Here is a 7,649-nt window from a genome sequence, read left to right as displayed (position 1 = left end):
CAGTTATATTTTCAAACAGCTCCACCCATCCCTCGGCATCTTCTGGCTAAGCAAACATGTTGGGCATGTAGTTCATTCGCCTTGGTTGATGGAAGGCTATATGATCGTCCCAGTCTCTACGCTAGATCTATTGCCGATATTCACCCCTTTGAAGATGCTCCATGAGCCAGAGATGGAGTCGAAAGTTGCAGCCCTCAAAGTGCGGGGCTCCTTGTTGACACTTTTCTAAGGCTCGGTATATCTCTGCGATGATCATGTGCACTATGCTAAATGGTTTTCCACCAATTCCCTCCATCAAAGTTTTGGTGGCCATGGCTAGCCTGGTGTGGATCCTTGCTTTCTTCATTGGAAACACTATCATCCCCAAGAAGCAGAACATGAAGACAAATACCCTTCGGTGAATATGCCCCAACGATGTAAGGGTGAACTCATCCTGCTAAGTACGGTAGGATTTTCTGTGACAGTACCTCTGGTACAAATAATCAAAGGAAATGTAGGACTCCTTCAAACATGTCAAGTCTGGATTCTTCTTTAGGCCCATCATTTTGAGAAAACCTCTACCCTTGCAATTTTCTGGCATTAACAAACCCAGGGTCTCCCATGGTATACCATCTAATCCTCCTATTTCCTCTAGTTGGGGTGTCATCTCAATCTCTCCGAAGCGAAACATAGACCTATCACAATCCCAGAACAGAGTAGTAGCTTCTATGATTTTGTTGTTGGGTTGGACCTCTAGGAGGGAAGGTAGATTTCCTAGGTATTTCCAGACAAGAGTCTGATCACTGAAATGAAGATCCTCCCACCAGCTTAGCAACCTTGGGTGGATGTTTGTGACCATGCCGAATCTGGGGACTTCGTGCCTCATGTTTCTGCAAGACAAAAGGGTTAGGCCCTTACCTCCATCAGACTCGACTATTAAATACCAATAATTGGCATAAAAGCATTTAGTTCTCCAAATAAATGCATAAAACATGATAGTGTCCGTTTAGGTTTTTGGGAAACCCAGTGAACTTTGGATAAGGCTATCATAAAGAGTCATTATGTGGACAACATAACTGACTTGGCTAGGTTTGACCATGATGCATGCACAGTTTAAACAGAGTAAGGTTTCTATGGGGTTTTGACTGGTACTCTTGAGCGGACAACTCAAGAGGGAAAGACACGGAACCGTCGACTACACCATTGATGACTTGTTTTACCGCAAATACGCCTTTGCCGTATTTAAAGAGTGATAATATCGGAAGAGAGCAACCACTCATTATAAGCGTTTCTATGGTATTTGTTTGGCACAAGTGGAATATGATGTTGGAAATATGCATATGCAATAATTAAAACAAGTTGTCACGTATTTGCACGTTCATAAAGTAATAATTTAAAACAGTAATAAAGGAGTGCAGTAAAGGAAAGCAGTGAAACAAACAAGGGAAAGAAACAAAAGACAAGTTAGTTTTTTTTTTGCAGTAGAAGAGGGAATTAAATGCTTAAAAGTATTAAACAAATAAGGCACATAAGAAATGTAAAGTCACAGTAATAGCTTGAAATGGATGAAGCCTAAAAGATATCCCCAGCAGAGTTGCCACGCTATCGCGCCCCCATTTTCTTGCAAAAATCGGGTTTGTGACATTTGGGAGACAACTCGTTCCCTTTAGGGGAATTGGGTTTGAATAGAAAAGTCTCCACCTAATGATATAAGTGCACTAGGACAGTAAGAAAGGTTTGGTTTGAACAACCAGAGATTGGGTAAGGGCTTGAAATTATCTCAAGGGGAAGGTGTTAGGCAACCCTCAAGATCCACTAGTGTGGTTACCAACCAAGCTATTGTTGTGACTTAAGTGCAAATAACACATAGGCAAATAAAAACTTCAAATAAGAGGAGATTTTCACGTAATGGTTACAAATAAACAAAAGTAAGAAAAGGGAACTAAAAGGAGTTGATTTTCTTAAAAAATGGTTTAAAAAGAGATTTAAAAGAAACAAAGAAAACAAAGGAAAGGGGGGTCCTAGGTTTATTAATAATATGGAACACCCCACACAACATCCGGTAATCACTCCTCAGTGAGGGGCTACACGTGATGTTATTGCGTGGTCATCATATCCATATCTACCCTTTCCCACCCCGTTAAGGTATTACAGCGCGGAATGGTCTTGTTTACTTATTGCATGCTATTACCCGCGCCAATCCTATCAGCCCCGGAGGCACTTGGGACTACTAATCCTAGAGGGAGGAGGTATTGGGCTTATTTGTGGTTTCAAAAGGTAAAATACTAAGGCGACAAACAAAACACATATAACAAGTTTGGGGAAGCATATAAACAAATAAAAGGGCTCAAGCAGACCTCCTTTAAACCAAAGAAAGCACATAATGTTGCATGACTTGCATGTACTGTTTAGGGTCTGATTAAAACTTAAACGGTGGTGGAAAATTGATTTATTACATAGTTCAGATAAGAAGCCCGAATCAGGCCTGCCTGCTGGTTGTAGTTAATAAAATCTGATTCAGTTTATAAACTGTCCTATGGCTTGCCTGAGTGTTAGACAAAGACCCATATAGGCATGATATCTACTGATTCCAGAAAAAGTAAAATATACTGATTTTAGAAAAGGTTGTCAGTTATTCAAGAAAGATGAGTTTTGACAAAAGATCATAAATTCTGCAGACGTTAGACAATGATTTTAGATTTGTAGGCGAGTGAGACGTTTCAGACTTGGTTATTAATTCCTATAGACATGCTTTCTAGGTATTGTTGATTTTAAACACTTTTACAGAGATAGCAAGAGTGCAGAAATCCTATAGGCATGACATCTAAATGTTGTACTTCGTTTAAGCCTATGAACATGATATCTAAATGCAGTTAGGTATTTAAGCCCTATAAATAGGTTTGTCTAGTGACAGATGCATATGCATGATTCGTATTTCCAGTTAACTATGAGCATGGTATCTATATGAGAGATGCAGAAATTTAACTATAGGCAGGATATCCATATGAATGCAGAATTTTAGAAACCTATAGGCAGGATATCTATATGGGTGTTGAATTCCTTATAGGCATAGTATCTACATATGAAAGTGCAGAATTCCTATAGGCAGGATATCTATGTTATATACAGAGATCAGAAATTCCCTATGAGCAGGATATCTACCCCTTTTACATACATGGTTACCCTTCCCTTTTCACTAACCATCCCAAAAGTTATTACAAGTTATTACAGTCCAAATAAAATAAAAAAATACATCAGAAATTGAAAATTACAACCAAGGAGAGCTTGATTCAGACTTCCTGTCTGAAGTATGAAGTAAACCAATTCCAAAGATCATGTTTCAAAGCCTTTCTCCCACTTGGGTGTGTCAGAGTTCCCTAAGAGTTTCATAAGAACTCCAAGCACTGCTTACACCCAAATGTATCACCATATTAAGCCAAAGTGCAGTGTGGAAGGGCCATCCCTCAGGTGTCCAAGTCCAGTGGGAACTCAAGGTCCCAAGGCAAGGCTCACAAGAGGGGGGGCAGGACTTAGGAACTAAGAGAGAGTGCAAGTGTAGAATTCTGGAAGGGGGAAAGGGAAAGGGAAACAACACACATAGGGATATAGGGAATGGGGAGTTGCAAGAGGTAAAAAGTAGGCTAGTGGGCATAACCCAACAATGGGAGATGCTGGCACACCCATAAGCCTACTGGAACATTTTGTTTAGAGGTTAGGATACCCTAAGAGATCAAGTTCAATACATAGACAATAACTTGTATATTGCCATGTTTTAAACTGTAACTCAAAGCACATAAAGGGAAATAGGGAATATGGATTCATAGCAGAAACAAGCACAAGGGAATCAACATGCCAGTTTAAGTATTTAACTCTACAGAAGTAGTAAAGTAGACATAGATACAGAAAGCTGTAAGTAAACACATTGTGGGGATGTTGAAATTTGAAATTAGGACATACCAGTTTTAAAGAAACAAATAGAGAAAAATGCAGTAGTCTGGTAAAAACCTCAGTGCAGACAAGAAGATAAAGTTCTATTATGTGAGAGTGAGAATTCAGAAGAGATTCTGATGTTGTGAAGTCTGAAGTGTGTGTTTGTGAAAAGGGTCGTGCTTTTTATAGTGTAGAAAGCATGCAGAAATAATGTAAGAAAATAGTTTGAAAACTGATTGCCAATCAATTACACAAGGCTTCCCTTAATTAAGGAATTCAGATTCAAAACAAGTAAAACCATTTAAGGAAAGGAATTGAATAAACACTTTGTGTAAAACATGCAATTGAGGTCAAATACATAAAGGTTATTGAAGGACAGCGTTTTCTCAGTACACGGTTTGTGAAAATAAGGTAAGGGAGTCAATTAACGGCCAGTAAATCACAAGGTCTGAGATTTGGTATGAATGAACCAAGTTAGAAAAGATGAAGAAAGGTTTTACTTAAGTCGAGTAACAGAGGAAATCAGTAAAAGATGGAAAGAAATCAATCAAGCTATATTCAAAAAGAAGTTTGCACTAATTGCAAATTTGAAAACCATTTAGAGGAAAATTCATCATATATAAGGAGCATGTGAGCATGAAAGAAAACTGTCGTGTAAATCAGTAGAAAAAATCCAGTGTAGAAGAGTTTAGCAAAAAGTTCAGCATTGTATGAAAATAAAGATGTCCAAACTCAGTTCAGAGACTCAAAGTCAGTCTGAAAGAGTTAAGGTAAAAACTCAGTAGAAGAACATACAAGGTAGAAGGAAAACATAGAACAAAGTAGAGGCAAATACACACAAAAGAAAAGGAAAAGAAAGTCATAGAAACACTTAAGCATTTTCAAAAAACCCTAGATCGGAAAAGAAGCGGTTTTGAAAGTAATTTTTGAAAGAAAAGTTAGGGAAATCATTTGAAAACTCAAGGAGAGCACATATACACAACAGATCTAAGGAAATCAGAGAAAACCTCGAAGGGTTACGGTTTCAAAAGAACCCTAGAAGTGAGATAGACTTTGAAAGGTCACCGATTTGAGTCGGAGAGGTCGGAATCAGGCTCAAACCACCATAGTACGCCAGAGTAAAGCCAGAGATGGCCGTGGAACCTTGAATCGACAGAGGTCTGGGTGCAAACCTTCGAGGCCAGGCCTTGAATCTTCAGAGATCAGGCACGTGGGAGCAAGAGAAGGTGAGTATAAGACTCCCATAGCCTGAGAAGCCATGGATTCCGGTGGGTTTCAAGGTGGAGGTGGTGGTAAGAGGCGGTTAGGGTTTGGGAATGTTCGAGAGAGTTTGAGAGTTCAGAGGTGGCTGGTTAGGTAAACTGATTTAGGGTTAAGGGGTGTTGGTAGATTAAAAATGGAAAGGATGGTTTGTGGTTGTTGATCAAAATGATCAATGGCCTGGATCAAAAGGGGAGCCGGGCGGGTTGAATTAAACGGGTTAGGGGTCGGGTAATTTAGAAATAGGGCCGGGTAATTTGAAATTGCAATTGGGTTCAATTGGGGGGTTGATTTGGGCTACAATTGAAACGAAATAGGGCTAGTATTTAAATAGCTACTTTTCCCTTATTTATTTTTTTAAAAAATAGTAAAATAATTTCTGAAAATAAATTAAAGGTACTAAAATGATTAATAATATGTAATTATCAAATTAAAAAATACTGGAGTCAATTTTACAATTATGAAAATAAATAAATCTTAAAATAGGCTAAAATTGCAATTATATGCAATTTAACTTTAAAAATACTAAAAATATTTGTAAAAATATGCAAAAATTAGGCCAGCTATATTTTAATATAAATATGAGAATTCAATAAGTGAATCACCCAAAATGATAATTTTGGCAATAATTATTGGGTTTTTCTTGATAAAATAGGGCAATAAATAGATTTAAAAAATAAATTAAGAGAAAAATAGTAAAACTTTTGGACATACTTATATATGCATATACCTGCTATTATGAAAGTATTTTACGTATGAAAAATATATAGGAAAAAATTGGCTATCAACAACAGGCTCAATACCAATGTGAAAACAGATAATAAAAGAACACATGGGCATGATAAATACATGTCAAGTTTCATACCCCTAAACTAATATAAATGGCATGCTATGGTGTATGCTCGCGCGAGTGTACTATTGTAGCCCAAGTCAATAAGTAATATCAAAGACATCTAGTAACCCAAAACTTGGGGAGGCGTGGCTAGCACCTCTTATACCACTTTTGTCACGACCTAAACCTATAGGCCGCAACGGGCACCTGGTACCTTACTCAATCGAGTACCAACATAACATATCTTTCTTATTACATCATCATAGGTAAGTGGGCCGGAAGGGGAATCATACGATAACCAGAGTAAACATGAGGGAATACCCAACATAGGACAACCCAACCTGATATAGAAACTCATACCTGTGATATACGTGCCTATAAGGCTAATGTGATCCATTATACACTTAAAATATAGGCCGACAAGGCCATACAAGTATCCGTATACATGGCATTTGTCTACAAGCCTCTAAGAATACATAATATCATAAAGGTCGGGACAGAGCCCCACCATACAAAACAATACATGTCTAAATCATACTGACCAAACAAGCAATTCCGAAGCAAATAGAGTGCACCAACATCTTCCGCTAAGCTGATAGCCTACTTGGAGGACTCTCAACCTGTCTATCGGGACCTGCGGGCATGAAACGTAGTGTCCCCAGGTAAAAGGGATGTCAGTACGAATAATGTATCGAGTATGTAAAGCACATAAATAAGTACATAAAAGACATGGATAAAATATAGAGTAAATGATTCAACTTGTAGGTCGGGATAACTCTATAAATCAAGAAATACTTATAGTGTCATGCATATGCGTATGAATGTCATGTCATGCATAGGTACATGTGTTCATAACATCATCAAGACTCTGAGGGCATCCCATCATATCATCTCGGCCACTGTGGACAAAATCATCAACGTATACCAGCTGATCAAGTGGTGGTACGTATATAATGCCGTAACCTTTTTCACATACACACACACACACACACACATATATATATATATATATATATATATATATATATATATATATATATACGTATATATAATGTCGTCTGGTCATAGGTGTCAATGTACATATATAAATGAGTGCAATGCATGAGAAATACATTAATAAATTCTTTTGGAGTGTCATAAGACCATTATGCCTTTGATTAATATCATGAAATAGACTTTATCAAATCACATATTTTCTGAGATCCATGAATAGATGATAGAATAATAAGACTTATTGGAAATCAAGAATATAAGCATCTCTAGCATTTCTACGAATAGAGTCATTTATGGAAGTTGTGCATTTGCTCATTTCTTTTGTGTCATATGGATCATGCGAAAAGAAAGAAGGGATAGCCTTAATATATCTGACCCAATTCTCTTGATCCCTTTAACATTGTTGATTGCAAAAATGCGTAACGGTGGATCGATATAGGGAATAATCCGTATGATATTCTTTGAGAAAGATTGCACCGTACTCCAATCGAATCGTAAAACCCCGTTGTTATAACATCACACAGTCTCGTATGATCTTTTTTAGCAAAGTCACATTGATAGAATTTTGAATGAGTTGCCGAAGCTTCCATCTTCATTGTAGAGATTCAAGAATGAATTTGAAAGGTTTTCTTAACCTTTGGGAGTGGGCCCTACT

This window comes from Nicotiana tabacum, chromosome 6 (assembly GCF_000715075.1).
Source record: "Nicotiana tabacum cultivar K326 chromosome 6, ASM71507v2, whole genome shotgun sequence".
Lineage (NCBI taxonomy): Eukaryota > Viridiplantae > Streptophyta > Magnoliopsida > Solanales > Solanaceae > Nicotiana > Nicotiana tabacum.
Note: the sequence above shows the minus strand (reverse complement) of the source record.